This window comes from Sminthopsis crassicaudata, chromosome 2 (genome assembly GCF_048593235.1).
Source record: "Sminthopsis crassicaudata isolate SCR6 chromosome 2, ASM4859323v1, whole genome shotgun sequence".
In the NCBI taxonomy this organism is placed as follows: domain Eukaryota; kingdom Metazoa; phylum Chordata; class Mammalia; order Dasyuromorphia; family Dasyuridae; genus Sminthopsis; species Sminthopsis crassicaudata.
In genome coordinates this window covers 194125320-194144162 of record NC_133618.1, presented here as the reverse complement: position 1 = coordinate 194144162, position 18843 = coordinate 194125320, and the positions used below count along the sequence as shown (strand labels likewise).

The 18843-nt window shown below is 33.2% G+C and overlaps 1 protein-coding gene and 1 long non-coding RNA gene across 31 annotated transcripts in view; one reads left to right on the top strand and one right to left on the bottom strand.

Moving 5' to 3' along the window:
• Positions 1 to 18843, top strand: part of MYT1L (myelin transcription factor 1 like) — a 693632-nt gene that overhangs the window by 334584 nt on the left and 340205 nt on the right. The window lies entirely within an intron of this gene.
• The window catches only part of LOC141555290 (uncharacterized), an 86649-nt gene continuing 84059 nt past the window's right edge, over positions 16254 to 18843 (bottom strand). Inside the window, exon 4 of the long non-coding RNA XR_012486141.1 lies at positions 16254 to 16598. This is a non-coding gene — a long non-coding RNA (uncharacterized LOC141555290). The remainder of the gene's footprint in view (positions 16599 to 18843) is intronic.

The window sequence follows — 18843 nt, the reverse complement described above, 5'->3', positions numbered from 1 at the left end:
ATTTAGATCTGAGTTTGTTCGTATAAAAAGTGGTTTATGTTTCTGTTCATTTAGTTCCTGTGTCTGTTTTTGGCAGGTATATGCTTAGTATTTTATACTGTTTAGGTATTTTAAGTGATCTAAACAATAGAAAGCTATTTTGCTGACATAGCAAAATTTCTGTTTTTTTTACTTTTTATTAAATTTGTTTTAACTTTATCTGAGATTATGATTACTATCTTTTCTTTTTCATACACTAAATTCTACCCCTGCTCTTTACTTTGTTTGTATCTCTCATTTTTACAATGTTTTCTGAAAGCAACATCTTGTTGAATTCAAAATTTTAATATGCTGTTTTTATTTTAGATAAATTTGTCCCATTCACACCCTAAACTATAATTACTTATTGTGTATTTTCCTTCCTATTTTTCCTCCCTATCCTTCTCATCCTATTTATTGTATATTCCTTCACAGCTCTGCTTTACTTCTACCTTCTTTGTTCTTCTTTTTATTAACCTACCCACCCATTTAAGAGTCCCTACCTTATTCTCTCTCCCCCTCTATCCCTTTGCCCTCTTACTTCTTTTTGACTTTGAAAGAATTTTATATCCTTGCAGTATATATAGTTTTCTCTTTAACTCTTTCCTGATGAGAGCAAGTTTCCAGCACTACCTACCCCATCCCAACTAGCTTCTTCTGTATCAGTTTTTCCTTTTATGCCTCATTTATGAGATAATTACTCCTTTTATCTTTCTCTACAGTTTTATTTTTTTAAGAATCATCCCATCATACTCAACTCAGCCCATGCCTTCCTTTCAAATAATATTTTCACATATATGAATTAACCAGTTTGACTTTGCTGACTTCCTTATAATTGGTATTTAATGTTTATCTTATATTTTTCCTTAGTGTTATTTGAGTCCATTAAATATTCTTTTTAGGGGAATTATTCTTAACTTGTCTTGATAAGTTGCCCTTGGTTATAACCACAGTTCTTTTGCTCTATGAAAGATAATATTTTAAAACTATAGTCCTTCAATTTTATAGTTGCTAGGTCTTGTCTAGCTTATTGTACCTCTAAAATATTTTAAATTATTTTGGGTTTGTTTGGATTTTTTTGGTGCTTCTAATATTTTTTCCTTAACTGATAGCTTTGAAACTTGGCTATTATATCCCTGTAAGTTTTTCTTCTAGGGTCTCTTTTAAGAATTAATCAGTGGAATTTTTTATATTTCTATTTTGCCTCCTTATTCTAGAACTTCAGGGTAATTTTTCTTGTTAATTTCTTTTAACATTGTATCAAGATTCTTTTTTATTAATCATAATGTTTAGGTAGTCTGACTGTTCTTATATTATTTCACTTTGATCTGTTCTCCATATTGGTTGTTTTTTCTGATGAGATGTTTTACTGTCTCTTCTATTTTTTTTCATTATTTTGATTTTGTTTTATTATTTGCTGGAGTCTTAGGATTTTATTAGTTTCCCCTTCCCCCTTACATTTTTGATTCTCTATCTCAAATTGATTGGCTTCTCTTCATAAGTTTTCTTGATTTTCTTGGATTGCTCTTATTTTTTTCCTAATTTTTCCTTGATCTCTCTTATTTTATTTTTAAAATGCTTTTAAAGTTCTTCCAAGAACTGTTTGTCTGCTTGGGATCATTTGATGTTTCTTATTGAAAAAGGAGATGTTTTTTAACTTCATTATCTTCCTCTAAATATGTACCCTGATCTTCTCTACCTCCATAGTAACTATCTATGGTTGGGTTCCTTCTTCTTTGCTTACTCATCTTTATTTATTTGTTACTTTGTCTTACTTTGTTTTTAGCAGCTATTTGTGTAATCAAATTATAGTGCCCAAGTATGGGGAATGATATTCCAAGCTTCAAGTCCTTTTTACTGTTATTTTCTGAGATCTGTCTCAGGGACTAATTTTATGCTCTCCTCTTCACTACTAAACCATAAGTAGAACTTTTCCTTATGTCTTCCAAAATTGTCTTAGGAGTACAACTGCTTTACCCTATGTTTATTTCTACTTCACTGAGGTAATGTTATTTCTTTTTGGAGGGAAGAAATTTGAAGACTTTTGAATTTGAATTTGAATTGAGATTTGAAGTTTTCTGACCAACTCTGCTGTATTTCCAAAAATCTCTCCCCATCTTTTATATTCATTCCTTGCTTCTCTTTGCTTTCTTTGTTTCACATTACACCTCCTTCCTAATAGCTGGTTTATAATGTACATCAGTCAATTCACACTCAATATGCATCTCTTCATAGTCCTTTGGGTGTTTTTCAACTTTAGTTCTTCAGAGACTCTAGTGTTCTATGACACAAAGACATATAACTAAACAGATATCTGAGGAAGAAATGAGGAAAAGGGAGAGGAAAAGGGAGGGAGGGAGAAGGGGGGAAGAAAAAATAAGAAAAGAGAGAGAGAAGAGGTAGAGAGAGAAGGAGCATAGAGAAGGGGAGAAGGAAAGACAAAGAAAAGGAAGGAGGGAAAAAAGGGTGAGGGATCAAGAGAGAGACTTCTTGATGGATTAATACATTAGAAAAGATTTAAATGATTCAAAATTCTTACTTTAATAAAACAAGACAAAAGTTGTAGTGCAAAATTTTCAAAATTAGCATTTTATTGTATCTATTCTCACTCATCTAAAGAAAAATATTCTACTCACCAACACAGGTGAATTTTTACAAGAACACATGCAAAGATTATTCCTACCATGTTCATTAAATAGAGATACCATATTCATTATATACAAAAAAAAATTATTTGTTTTTAGATTTGAGAATAATTATTGTGTTCAGCCTCATATCCTATAAACCTATACACATATTCTGATTTGACATTGCTAAACATTTCTCTCCCACAGTTTAAGAGGCAGTTCTCTAAATAGTTGCATCCAGAGGAAATTGTGCCATGTAAGAACAGATACAAGTCTATGCAGCAATATAATATACAAATATTATTCAGTGTTTATTTTATGCTAAATATTGTGCCAGGCACTGGGAAGATATAAAATTTTGATAAAACTCTGAATTTCATGGAGCTTATATTCTAGAAGGGTTGATATGCTTCATATGTAAACTATAATATAAGATTTTGTTATTTAGTGCTTTTCTGTTGTCTTTGTGACCCCATTTGGCATTTTCTTGGCAAAGATTTGCCATTTTCTTCTCTAGCTCATTTTACAGATGAGGAAACTGATGCAAACAAGGTTAAAAGAGTTGCCAAGGGTCACATACCTAGTAAGTGTCTGAGGCCATATTTGAACTCATGAAGATGAGTCTTTTTGAATCCAGTTCTGGCACTCTATCCATTGTATCACATAGATGCCCCAAATTTTAAAATAAATTCACTTTAAATAATAGAAGCAGAAAGTAAATGACAATTGAATTAAAAAAAATAAAGTTATTTAATGTGTACTGTGATATTCTGGATGTGACATCCACATAACAGTTTCAACTGTAAGCTACTGAAAAGAATAAGAAAATTAATTAAGATACTAATATGTTAATTATTTTATACCAAATGTTTTACCTCCCATATGGCCAAGAAAACAGCTCTCATAGATCTAAAAGGAATCTCAGAAGTAATCTAGTTCAACCTACTCATTTTATAAGTGAAGAAACTTAGGCTCAGTGAAATTATTTGACTTGTTTACAGAAGTAGTAAGTGGCAGAATCAGGATTCAAATTCAAATTCAAGAGTTCTTTTCACTATATCTTTTTGCCTTTCATATATGTATTGTGTGAGCTTAGCAACCCATCAGGAGTTTCATTTCTCCACTTTGTAAGAATTCTAGTTTAAAATTTATAGATGAAGATAGAATTTAAATCAATTCATATTTTTACAAAGGAGGTTTTTAGAAAAAAATCATTGAAAACATTATCATATCTGCAGCCAATATTCATGAAGATTTTTAATATTTTTATCAATATAGTTCTAATGTATAGGTACATTGTAATTTTAAAAGTGCTTCTTCAACAACACATAAAACATATGTAATGTTAAAATAGTTTTTGTTTTTAAAGATGAAGAAGCTGAGACTCAGAGTTATTGTTATAATCATTAAATGATTAATGGCTATTAAACAAAGCTATAATTCTCAGTTATATAGATAGGACAATAGCATGTATATTTGTCTTGAAATTAGAGAATGCTTTTGAATGGAAAGTCTTATGCACAAAGTCTCCCTTATTGCAAAAGAGGTACTAAAATAAGATAAGATAAGAAAGAATCTCTTCTGAGCTTCAGTTGTTAAGGGTAGAAAATCATAGTTTCTAATTTTAGTTAATTATTTTTTCTATTTAGTTGCTGTTTAATTGTTTTATTTATGCTACAGAAGAACTAAGGATGCTGTCAGTACTCCCTTTAAATACCTTGGACAAAGCCCCAGTTGCCCTACCTTAGTTATGGCTTTGGTAGTAATGATAGAAGTTAGAAATCCATTACAGATCTTTTGATTCCAGACTCAATAATACTTCCACTTCACAATGCCTTCCCACAGACAAAAAGAATCACAGGATTTCAGAGTAAAAGAAAATCTTAACAGCCTCCTATTCCAACCTATATCTGCAAGGAATTATTATCATAATATACCTGACAAGAGTTTATACCGACTCTACTTTGACACCTCCAAGGAAGAGGGACCTACCATGTCTCAAAGCAACCAATTATATTTTTAGACTTCTAATTGTTAAGAATTGTTTTGTTTTGTTTTGTTTTGCTTTCTGAAATCCAGCATGAATTTTCCTCTTTGCAACTTCTACCCATGACTCCAGCTCTGCCTTCCAGGCCAGATCTTTTAAATATCACTGACAGGGGCTCAGCAATCACATCTGCCAGTTCTGCCATGATCCAAGACTATTGTTGATCTGACAGGTAACTTGAATTCAACCAAAACAGCTAAGTGTTCTATTACTATCTACTTACATATCATGGGCATCGATTCCCTGGTAGTCACTATTGTTCTGTCACTCCCAGTGTAAAAACCCTTCTTTTTTGAGACAAAATGAAAGCAAAAATCAGGTTTGTGAAGCTTTATTTTCTTTGTGTTGTTAGTTGTCATTGCCCCATTCACCTGAAGCAAAAGAATTCCCCTTCTTTGATCATCCATTTTCTCTCAAAATAGCAAAATCCCTTTTTGTTGTCCTTAGCTTCCCTCAACAGTCTCTGTTCATTCTGAGCTTTTGCAGTTTTGACACTATTTTTAGAGTTCTGTGCAACACTCATATATTCATTCTTTGTTACCTGGATTTGCTTCCATATGCCACACAATTCTTTTAAAAATCTAAATTGCATTCTCTTTAGACACATTCCATTTTACCCCCTCCTCACTGGAATTGTTTCTCTTTGTGGCTTCAGAATTTCATTCTTGAACAGCCATCATACCTGCTGGAATGACTTGCACCTGAAACATTTTACCTTACATCTATTTTTCATCTCATAATTTTGAAGTCTATTTCCCAAAATCTAGAGTGTGTGAGTCAGACTATATCCAGATTTTCTCCTATGTAACACAACTCTAGAATGGAGTGGGGATTCTCCCTCTGATACCACCTCAGCAACAGTTCCTCTATGTCAATAAAAATGAAATTCAGAATGGAATTTTTCCTTGATGACCTTTCTATCTTTTGAAGGATAAAAATATAACTAAGATAAGAAGTTATTGGCTACTCTCTTTTTTGACAGTGAGAGAGCAGATGTCTGGATAAGTGAATTCCCATATCAATTTCATATCATGCCTCAGTGCCAGACTTGTGATTTGTTCCTCAATTCCTCATCTATTTTCACTTTCTGTCAAGGAGATATATAGAATACTATAATGACAAATCACTTCTGTTTCTCTCTTTTGTGATCTTTGCCTAAATATTCTGTCATACTCCTCTCTCTCTCACCACTACTACAAGTACCCACATATCCAGATTTTCTTACCCTAATATGTCTTCTTAATAAGAGTGCTACCCTGTCTATCAATGAGTACACATTGATCTCATCCCACCAATCCTCGATGATACTTGTGATCTGAAACTTACTTTCTTGTACTAGGGCTTCTATTTTCTTTTGTTGTTGCATAAATTTTGGGCATCTGTATACAGACATATGAAGCCATTTCACCACTGCCTGCTTTTTTTGGATTTTATCCCCTGTCATTTTCTAAATATTCTTTATTCTTAGTCACTACCTTTTATAGTACCTAATTTGGGCGATTTACATAAGCAGTGTTCTCCCTCCTAGCCCCTTTGATTTGATTTGGCAAAGTACCTGGCAAATACTTCTGATAAGTCATCTCTAGACAGGAATTGTTCATCCCTATATTTTAAACTGTGGTTCAGAAATTCAAATCTTTTTTTTTCAGACTTAACCTTCTTGACCAGCTATTCACTTCATAAATTAATTTTTCTCTTCTACCCTCTTTGCCTTCAATAAGCAACAATGAAGAAAACACAACTTGTGCCCCTATAGTCTTCAGTCTTTTGCCAAGATTTAAAAATTGTTGACAATGATTGTAAGTTCCTTCTGGAAGTATACTTTGTGCTCATAGTAAATTGCAAGATCTTGGTAGTTGTTTGGGCAGTTCTCTATTATATCTAGGATGACACTGTTGTCATATTGGAAAATAGTTTTCATTCACTGTCTTATTGCTTAGGGTTTTTTATCTCACCATCTCCATCTTCTGCTGACCTCTTAATTTCCTTCATGTTTCAGCTAAAATCTTATAGAAGAAGCCTTTTTCAATCTCTCCTAAATGATAGTGCTTTCCCTCTGTGAATTATCTCCAATTTCCTATGAATATCTTATTTTTACATTATTATTTGTATATTAGATTGTGAACTTCTTGAGAGCACAGACTATTTTATGACCTTTCTTTGTATCCCCAACACATAACACAGATCCTGACATATAGTAAGTGCTTAATAAATACTTATTGATTGACAGGCCCTATTATCACATATCATTCTTTGGAGGGAAAAGAGCTGCTTCCACTTCTTCAGAACATCTAGATCCTTCTTCTTCAGGAAGAGTCTTAATCTGTTTTTAAACTCTAACTGTATGGCTGCCCTTTCCCTTTCCTTTTTCCTATGTTTTGTGCCTTCCTGTTTGCTATTATCCTAACAAGAGTCATTTATTACTTTCTCCACTCCAAAATTCTTCCCTACCCTTTTGAAGTCTCACTGCTGTTTCATTTAAGAACATTTCATCTTTTCTTATAACCTAGTAGGTATGTATGTGAGGGGTTGAGGAAGGGAATCCTTTCACCTTCTCCTCTAAAAGAAAGATCATTTTATGTTTGGATCACAAATAAGTCACTCGGGGTAGAAGAAATATAAATGTCACATACTTTATGGAAGTTACTGCCTATTTTCCCCTACTCTCTGTGATGATTGAGAATTTTTCAATCTTGTTTCTTCTACCCGTTTGTGGGTGCTGCAATCTTGACTCTAAGCATCTGATTAAAACCTTTAAAGCCAGTTATTCCCTCTATTCAAATTCCTTTCCTTTGTTTCAACAAGTCAGTAGCCACCATCATATCTACATCCCCTTTAGCCTTGTACCAAATCTCCATTTCATTTATTTGCCTCATTTACTGATCCCTTCTATCAATTTGTTTAACACTCTAATCTTTCCACTTTCCTTTTTTTTTCAAACTTAAGCTGCCTTATGTTGCCTTACTGCCTTGTCTACTACTTCAGAGAATATCCCTCCATCTTTGTTGCTCCTCTTTAATCTATATTTATCTATATAGATAGGTATGTATTAGTTGATATATTTATGAATAGATTAAGGATATATATATGTATAGATATGTATGTACATGTGTATATATACCTATATCCATATATCTATAACATAGAAACGTATCACTACATATATATGTATATATGTTATAACTCTTAATTGCCCTTGATCTTGTTTCTTTTTCAGTCTTGAAGATTCTGAAAAGGCATTAAGAGATCTGCTTGAAGATTTTTCTCCTTCAAATTCTCAATTTCTCCCAATTTTTCCTCCCCTTATTCAACTTCTGACTTATTTCACTAGTTCAAACATCTCCAAATCATTCATATAATTTCCTTCTTAATCTTATCCATTTCAAGCTCTTCACTTTTCTTCTGTTTCTTCTCCCATAGAAGCTAGAAGTAGAACCAACTGGCTATGATTCCAATACCCTTTTCTTGCAATTTGAAAGAAATACAAATGAATTATATAAGAGAGAGAAAACTGATGAAAACCATACTGAGATGAAAAGTACCTGTCTTCAGAAGAAACACTTTCATTGAGATTTCTAAAGGGAAATTTCAATAGTTTGAACATTAGCTTTGTTAGAAGCTGGTTTTTAGAACAGTAACATAGCACAGAGAATTGTTGACAAACATTTCCATGCATACTTTCTAAGCTCTGGTTGCTGTCCTCAAACTAATAAAAAGTATGAACTATTCCAGAGACCTTCTTATTCATGCTAGAGTGAAGGGCCATTCATCTTTTCCTGTGATATGATCATCACCCACATAGGTAACTAACTGCCTAGGAGCTATTCCAGATAATATTCCTTTGAATCAGTGGATATGTCATCCTCCCAAAACATATAGACAACAGTGAAACCCATTGCAAAAATATAAGATAGACCTTCTTCTATCAGGTCCTTCCTCCCTAACTGGCTTTCTGTACTATTAACTGCTGCATAGGCACTTTCAGGTGGGGGTGAGCAAAATAAATCCCAGTGAAGCGATACCAGGACTGTAGAACTCCCACCAGAAATTTTAATATCTGCATCTGTGATTGATGAGGCCAATCTTCCTATCATTTCATGGGGGATTTACATGCATAACTCTCATTAGCATTAATGGGAATTTCTTGCATAAATCTTACACAAGAAAGTAAGGAAAGACAGAACCTGATGTCTATGTCTATGTCTTTTTCAAGCTAAAGGCTTCAATCTTTCAGTCTTGCAGATTGCTTGCCATGTTGGTGCATTTAAGCCACCAGTTCTCTTTCCTTTGTAGAGAAATTGACCTTGAACTGGGTTCTGAACTTGTAGAACCACAATCTTCTCCCTCACTGGTTCTATCATCCTTATTAATGGATAGATCCCATTACCAAAACTGATCCTGCAACTTCCCATTTGAGTGTCATACTATTCAATGATAACATGAATTTCATTCTAAAATAGGTCATCAAGTCAAGAAGTTAGCAAACATTTATAAAGCACTTACTATGTACCAGAGTCTATCTTGAGCTCTGGGAATATAAAGAAAAGCAAAATAGTCCCTGCTTTCAAGGAATTCACAGTACCATGGAGAATATGATATGCAAATAAAAATAAACAGGATAAATTGGAAATAATCTTAGAAATAATCAGTAACATTGATGAGGCTGGGAAAGAAATCTTACAGAAAAAGGAGTTTTAGCCAAGACATTCAGGAAATCAGGAGGTGAAGATGACAAGAGAGGAGGGAAATGTTCCAGAATGATGGACAGACAGTGAAAACACACAGAAACAAGAGATGCTATGATGTAATGAACAACAAAAATCACTGTGTATTCTATTGCATGGAGGACAGTAAGATTGCAAATAGAGATTGCAAACAGAGAAAGGAGAAGAACATCAGATTTTTTATGAGATGAATGAGGTTTTTTTTTAATAACAATGTATATCTTTGTTTTTAAAAATACTGGCTATATGACCCTGAACAAATCTTCTAACTTCATCAACCTCTAGGCAGCTCTACAAGTTGAAAGAAAGATGCTGGTTTGCATTAGTATAGTTTTCTCACCAATTGTTCACTACACCAATAAAATCATTTGTCCATTCCCCTTTTTTATGTATATGCATATATCTGGGAGTGAAGGTAGAGGCAGAGGTTTTCCCAAATCTCCCTAAGTTAAAAAAAAAATACAGGTTCATTCATAATTTTAGTAATATGTGTTCATAGAAACAACAGAGGCTATTTTCCAATCATGTTATCTACAGCACAACAGAGTTAATCTCACACATATATCTCACTCATCAGCTCTGGCCAGAAGCCACCTGAAATAAATTTCTTAAAGTGTTCTTGTTCCCTTCTTTCTATTAGGCTACTCTTGAAGCTTTGTTACACTCTGTTGTTAGAAGTTGAGAGGTGAAGGGAGTGAGATAAAATGCCCAGACCATCTTTGTAACTTGATATGCTATATAGAGCTTGACAAAGATTTGCAGTGAGAATGTCAAATGCATCTATCCTCCTTGAGAGTGATTAATATAGTGGAACTGTGGCATAAAGATCTTTTAATTGCAATTCTGAAATGCTGGGATAATTTATAGGCAGATGTTGGCAAAAGACACAGCTTTGCACTATATAAGTCCAGATGTATGTAAAAAAGATAATTAATATAGTATTGTGAGGGGGAAAAAGAATGTCTTTGTGGATTGTTGGTGTAAGGCAAGAAAATTGATTCATTGATTTATACCACTTGCAAATCACTTTTGAAACTCGAAGACCCACAAGAACCTATACTTATGTTAATATAGGAACTAATTTCATATTCCTCAAAGTATTGCTTCACTGGTCAGTCTGAGAGACAAACTTTAAGTGCAATACTCTAAGTCACAATCAATTAATCTGACAAAGGTCAGAACACCCACCAATAAAAATTGTCCCATAGTCAAATATTTTGCCTTTTCCTTTAGTTTTTTAGGTAACATGATGTCATTTTGATTTTTTTTCCTTCGAGGGACATAAAAGTGATAAGCAAATCAATGGGAATAGCAAATTGATCTGTTTAATACTGGATAGCTAAGTGGCACAGTGGATAGAGTACTGGGCCTAGACTCAGGACTCTTTCTGAGTTCAAATCAGGTTTAAGACACAAGCTGTGTGACTCTAGGCAAATCATTTAACTCTATTTGCCTCTATTTCCTCCTCTATAAAAAAAAATGAGTAGGAAAAGGAAATGACAAAACACTTCAGAGTCTTCCAGGAAAACCCCAAATGGGGTCGCAAAGAGTTAAGCACAAGTTAAATAACTAAATAAATGAAATGTAGTTGACTGGAATTCATAATTGTCACAATATAACGAAAAGAGCAGGGGACTTGTCAAGAGACCTAAGTTCAGATCCCAGATCTGATCCTAACAGTATGTAAATTCTTTAGATCTTCTGACTTTAGTTGATTACTCTATAAGATCAGGAGAATAATATCTTTACTCCCTATCTTATGAACTATTATAAAGCAAGTTCTTTGTGTACCTAAAAGTGCTACTTACTATATGGAATATTGTAAAGGAAGTTCTCTATGAACCTAAAAGTATTGTATAAATGTGAATGGATACATTAAACACATACAAAAAAAGCTGCATCTATCAAATTAGTTTACAATGTGATTTCTTCAAATGCAGAAATAATGTATTTCACATCCAAATATAATCTGTGTCATTAAGGGAGATTTTTAAAAATTGTTCAAAGGTGTAAATGTTTAAAGCATATATATATATATGTATGTATATATATATATATATATATATATATATATATATATATACATATATATATATATATGTGTGTGTGTGTGTGTGTGTGTGTGTGTGTGTGTGTGTGTGTGTGTGTATTCATGAAGTAAGATAATATTTGTGGGACATTCTAAAGGTAAAATACTTAAGAAAAACAATTCATTATAAATCCAATCAGTATAAATTAATTTTATCTTAAAAATATGTACTCAGGGGCAGCTAGATGGTACAGTGAAGAGAGCACGAGCCCTGAAGTCAGGAGGACCACGGTTCAAATTCAGCCTCAGACACTTAACACTTCCTAGCTGTGTGACTCTGGACAAGTCACTTAACCCCAGTTGTCTCAGGGGGAAAAAATGTATCCATTTGCTTTCCATTGCATATAGCTAAACTATATAAAAATAAAGCAAAGCAATGTATTTCATTTCAAAAGAACAGTGACTATTCATTTTAGCTATGTGATAAATGTTAATTGTCCCTCTAGAAATTTCTTTACTCTCTCTCAATAGTGAAATATGTTGGTCAAAATGCCAACATTTTTTAGGTACCAGACCAAAAGTAATGTATCAGCAACAGATAAATACATTTGGAAATGTGTCAGCAATTCTGGTTGGCTGGCTACAACATTGACTATGGGAATCAGTAAGGATGCATAGTGGGAGAAATGAATGTAGTGAAGGCAGAGTGAGGGTCAAAAAAAGAGTGACTTATCAAGAGTTATTCAACTAGTAAGTGTCCGATGCTAGATTTGGACTTAGATGTTCCTGTCTTCAAGGCCAGCACTCTAGCCACTAGAGTGCCACGTACCTGTATGTTGTTTCATGAGAAGCCCCTGATGAAGTGCTTTAAAGCCTTCTCCAGTTTGCAGTAGAATAATATCAATACCCTCATTCTTTGCATAGAATGTCAAATCAATTGGAAAATTAAGATGTAAAAAAATAAAAATACATGAATGTATTTTTCAGATCTGCAATCTCATCAATTTAGGCATTTCCCCCAATAGTGTAGTTTGCATCTCATTAGTATAAACTTATCATTATAATTATGAAAATTTAAGGTAAAAGCTTTTTAGTAAAAGTTATGGATAAACACATGCCACAGACATGGCACCTATAGGGCACAACATAAGAGATAACAGAAGGGATATTATATTTAGAGACAGAGGACCTGGGCTTTAATACCTGTTGTGCAATCTACTACCTAGGTGCTCTTAGGAAAGTCACTTCATCCTTTTAGGCATGTTTCCTCATCCATAAAAGGAGAGAAATGAAATAAATGATTTCTCAGATCCTTTCCTGCCTTGAATCTATACAATCCTATGATCTTATTCTGAGAAGATAGAACAATAATCATTCTATTAGTCTTCACTATTACTTATTCTATTTACCATTTTCTTTCTTTCTTTTTTTTAATCCTCTTCTACCCTCTCTCCTTCCCTTTAATACCATTAGTTACTATGGCAACACTGTCAACATTTGCAATACTCACAAAATCAATTTGTGACTGACAAATTTATCACTTAAAATTGATATAATGGTGATTGATATGAAAGATGGTAACAACATCTAGTATGAAGTAATTTCAATTTAGACTTACAAATGATTATCAAAAAATGGCCAGGCCACAGATATCTATTTCCCTGTTCTCCCTATAGTAATTGCCCAGATCCTAGAAATAAACTTACCTTTCTTTATTATTTAACAAGGATGAATGTTAACTCTTCCTAGACAGAAGAGAACTGGCATTTTATTCAAACAATTACATTTTTCCTTGTTCTGTTTAATATCCATGCTATGCAAGGCTTTAGATAGGTGGTCAACAGGTCATTAATAATGAAAGTTCCTATCTAATAAGTAAAATAATGAAGTATATCCTGCTCCATTTCCATTTTAAAAAACAGCATTCTGAACAGAAAATAGAAAATAGAATTATTGAAATGCTAGGAAAGAATTTAAAGATTGCCTGGATCTCATATTGCAAAGAAGAGTTTTAAGATTCCAAGAAAGCAAGCAACTTTCCTGTTCTTATGGATTGTTTTAGAGCCATAACCAAAAAGTCAGTTACTCTGGGTTCAAATCTAGCATTCTTTCAACTTCCCTATAGAATTTTTAAGGGGGAAAGTATTGCTTTCTGCTGGTTCTCCTGATACATACTTTTGAGACCAAGAGGTGAAGGGGCTGTCTTCAGAGTACATAAGTGTTTAGGACTGGCATCTGCTGTGCCATTTAAAACTAAATCCTTTCTCTTAACTCCTTTGCATTTTTCTTTTAGTACTTATTTTAGTATTTCAACGGCATGTCCCTTAAATCACACAGATCAGAACCCCTTGATGATTTAGTAGACAATTTTCAAGGATTTTTGTGACTGAAAAATTCTCTCCAAAATTAGCTAGCCAAAAGATGTGCTGTGCATCTCCTGGACAATCTAAATTTAAAGAGTTGAGGGTTTGGTAGAGAATGTATTTCACTTGCATAGACTAAAAATTCACAGTTACTATTATACTACTCACTAGGCATATAAGAAATTAGTTGCTTTATGTAAACAATTAAAATATTGTAGTAATAGATTTTTTTTTAATTAACAACCATTATTTTACAAAGAACAATTTATTGGATACATATGGAAATTCATTCATTAAGCATTCATCAAGCATTTATTTCATATGCAGAAGTCTTCTTAGGTGCTAAGGAGATTGCAGAATAAGTTGATAGCATGTTCCCAGGACCTAAAGAACAAGTTGCCTAAAGCTCATTGACATAACAGAGAAAGAACTGAAAAATACCACCTAAAAGTAAATAAGATAATGCCTTCAGGAATAATCACAGATCAGCAAGATGGCTTTGAAAGTTAAATATTGACTATATGTTTATATTTAAAGAGAAAAAAGCAAGCTTTATATAATAGAGATTCATATACATAATACAGTTTCATGCACATTCTTCTTCTGTTCCATAATGTACACAGTAAGCTTAACTGGTAATCAAATTCACAATTTTAAAAATAATAAGAGATGATATCTTGTTATTGAGAGACAACATCCCAACTGCCCAAAATTGGAACTGCCCAAAAGTGGAATGGGTTGCCTCAAAAGGAAGTAGGTTTCCTTTCCTTAAAGGATTTCAGCCAGAAGATGAATGCTTGTTAGTCATGTATATTATAGAGGGAATTTCTTTTGGGGAATGGTTTTAATTAAATGGTTAATGATGCCCCTTCCAAGTCTCAAATTCTCTGCTTCTGTGTGCTATGGTACAAATTCTTTCATAAATGCTGAAGGGAAAGCTGAGGACGGAAATCTATGTTCCTGTTTCCATGTCTACTTAAATTTCTGGAATTCTTTTTCAAGATTGTTCCACTTTTTTATATGTCTTTTTTTGCCCCCACACTCTCCTTCTTTCTGCTGCAGTCAAGCACTATTATGATTGCTTTGTTCATCCCACACCTGTAATTACTTCTTCCCAGTCTGATATAGCTTTTTGTGTCCATTCTCTTTATTCCTTTAGAAATCTTATTTCATCTGACAAGCCAGATTTCTACTAAAAGTCTTCAGCTGGCAAAAATGAATGAAATTAACCCATAAACACCATATAACTCTTGCCTAGTCATACTGATGCTATTTCTTGATTGAGTATATCTTTACTCTATTTGGAATCTTATGTCTTTTAAATTTGTAGAGATTACATAACTAAAATCCGGCAATTTTGTATATTTCAGGAATTATTTAGAGATTTGAGTAGATATGCTGTAGATATGCTCTAAATAAGATTATGCTATACATCAAAAGCAAATGCCACATAGTGCTGAAGGCAATCTAACTTTGTCATTTCTTTCAATCATCCATACAAATGATTATTGTCTACTTATAAACACAATTAGATAGGTAGATATACACATATATGCACATGGCCTATTTCATACATACTTCAACATTTCAAAGATCTATGATTTCATCATTGTAGTTCTAAAATCCAAGACTGTCTTTGACAGTTGTTGACAAAAAAATTATAACCTTGCACCAAATTTAATAAATATCTTCATATAGTTAAACTGGTACTCAGATGACAGATATACAGTTCTTTATAAAGTTCCAACTAACATTTATTATTAAATATACATGTGTGTATGTGGCATATATATGTTATATATATATATATTGCACAATTATTTTCAGATTTATATCTGTGTATATATACATATAATTTATGTATGTTGCATGCATACTTCAATAGTTCAAAGATCTGTTATTTCATTATTGTGGTTCTAAAAACCAAGAGACTATTTTATATACATATACACATGCACACACAATCTTTGTATGTAATGGAATATATGAATATATTTATATATCATCACATATACATGTGTACACATGTGTATATGTATCTATATAAAGCCAAATGCATATCTGTGTGTATATATATATACATATATACCATGCACATATTCATAATATAGATATATGCTTTTTCAGATTTTTTTTTCCCACTTAATGATCTTGTTATAATGTGGAGATAATCCCAGATTCTCAATGAACATGCAAAATGATTCTTAAGTTTCTACCAAACTGGAAAGACTTCAGAATTGTGTTATATAAAATACTGTATGTATTTATATGCATATTAGATATACATCTGTACATATATTTCATGCATGGTATAAACAGTTTCAAAGAGAAAAAAAAAGAATAAAATGTGCTTAACCTTGAATTACTGAATGTAAATGCTCTTCCCTTGGGAGTCTGGAGGATCAGTCAGTCAGTTAGCATTTATTAAGTGTTTATTATGTGCCAAGAACCATGCTAAGTGCTGAAGATAAAAATATAAGCAGAAAGAAAGATAGTCCTTGCCCTCAAGAAATTTACATTCTAATGAGGAAAGACACCATATAAAAGAAAGCTAAAAGATTGGCAGAATAATAAGTTAGAGGGCCCAGTAGAGGAAGCTTGTTAAAAAAAAAAAAAATGGGACATGACAGCATGGGGAGGGGGGGGTAATCCTTAAATGAAAGTTCTTGGAAGAGCTATCCAATCAGAAAATATATAAGGGCTTAAGGTATTCCAGTGTGTGGAATCCAAGGATGAAGTGATGCTTTATTTGAGGAGCTAAGTCATGGCAAAAGAAGTCTGGTGTATAGCCTGGAGAAAAATGAGAGAAGATATTTTTAAAATGGACCAAAACTAATGAATTCTAAAAAACAAAAAACAAACAAAAAAATGCAATTCATGTTAATTCACTTACAGAACACCCATGCAATTGCTCAAGCCATCAAATTTTTAAATGTGTTAATTTTCTTAATAGATCACATCTGAATATAATGCCCAGTCCATGGGACCACAGTATCATAGACACAGAATTGAAAGGGAACATAAAAACCAACCCTGTCATTTTACAGAAGAAGAAACAAGCAGGACAGATAAAGCAATTTGCCTCATGGAGAGTCAGAATTCAAACCCAGATCATCTGAAACAAAATAAGATACCCTTTTCATTGGACCACACTGGTTCCTGGATACCACAGTTTAGGATGGATATTAACAAAACATAGAGAATGCAATTATTGGAGAACAATCAGGATAGAGAAAGTCCTTAAATACATGACATAAGAAGAAGAAATGGAAGGTATTTATTCTGGAAAAGAAAAAACTCAGTTTGGGCAAGATGTGGGAAGGGCAAGTTAGGTATGGAGCTAAAGATTAGAACTGGGAGAAAAGTGTAAAGTTGTACTCAAATTTAGATTTGGTATCAGGAGACATTTCCAATCTTTGGTTGGAATGAGTTGCTTTGGAAAGTGGTAGATTTTCACTGGAGATATTCATGCAAAGGCAGGAAATCCTTTGGTTCCATTTGTTCTGAGGGGGCGGATTCTTCACTAAATTTTGGTTAGGCAAGATGACTTCTGCACCTTCTTCAACTCTAAAAATTTTACTATTCTGTGACTATTATCATTTTATTGTAACAGTCCCTGATTTCATTAGTGTTGATGTGCCTTCCAATGATACAGGTGACAACTCCTCTATACTTCAGTAGACATCTTTTGAGTTGTGAAGTTAAAAAAATCACCACATTGCCAATCTGGTAATTAGCCTCTCCAGACTTAAGGAGGTTGACCTTCTGACAATGAACATATTAACAATCCTGTAAGTACTTCCACCTAGTTAATATCTGCCAGAATTTATATTCTGTAAGCAATATAGGCTTCTAAAACTGGTGACTGCATCTTCATAGGTCTTCTCAAATTCCAGGCTATTGCAGGCTCTAGCAACAGTTGGGAAATATGAACATCTTATTTCTTAAACGTTATCTAGATTTTATTAGATTATTTCTTCATCTTTTCTATAATAGACGATTTTCATAGATATCTAGCAGGATTTTTATAGATTTTTATAGAGAGGATGAAGTTGGACATGGATAGGAATGGAGTGAGAGAAGGGATAGGGAAGTAGAATACAGAAAAATAGAATCATGCAAGATTATTCCAGCCACTGATTGTAGAGTTAACCTTAGGGAAATCTTTTGAAGTGACAAACCCTTGAAAATGTAGTTGACTCATAGTTGACTAAGGGGAAGGGGGAGTCCATAGGGAATGCTACATTTAACCTTCTCCATCCTTCAGTTCCATTCCTCTTCTCCAAACCACTATTCTTTCTCCTGTCATTAATCATGTCATCTAAGAAAAGGTAGTAGCAAACAATGCAACCAAAACTGTGAGCTGAGAAAAAAACCAGTGTGCAAAGACATCTTAAGATGGCAATATTCTTTTTTTTTTTAATGGGGGCGGGAATAGAAGAGAAAAGTTTTGTTGTTTTTTTTTCCCCAACAAATCCTCCAAAACCCAGCAATGAACTACATAAACCAAAGGGGAATTTTATAAAGTCTTCATAAAAAGAGAAAAGTATTTCTGTCCAAGCAAGAGTTGTGAATTATCACTTTGCTACATGTACTCTCTAAGTTTGAGCAGACTTTCTTCTGGACTGTACTTACTCTCAGGAAAGTATGACATCCCATACTTTAAGGGGAATATTTTATGACAACTGTTCTTATTATAGCACCCTAGTAAATACCCCCAATTAAAAGCTAATTAGCTGTGAGTTGCTCATTTAAATCAACTGTATAAGTTTGCAAAGCCTCTACTTATTCATCTGTTAAATGAAAGGATTATACAAGAAATCCTCTATGAATGCTTTTGTAAGCTCTAAACCATTCCCAAGTGACCATTTGCATTTCGGAATTTGTTATAGACAAGGCACGAAAGCCCTGATATGATAGTTCCAGCTTTGAGTCCTATGATCAGTAATACTTGAAAATCCAACAGCCTCTCAGAACTATGTGGAGAATCCTAAGAGAAATTAGAAACCAAAAAAATGGTAATAGAAGTGGGAAT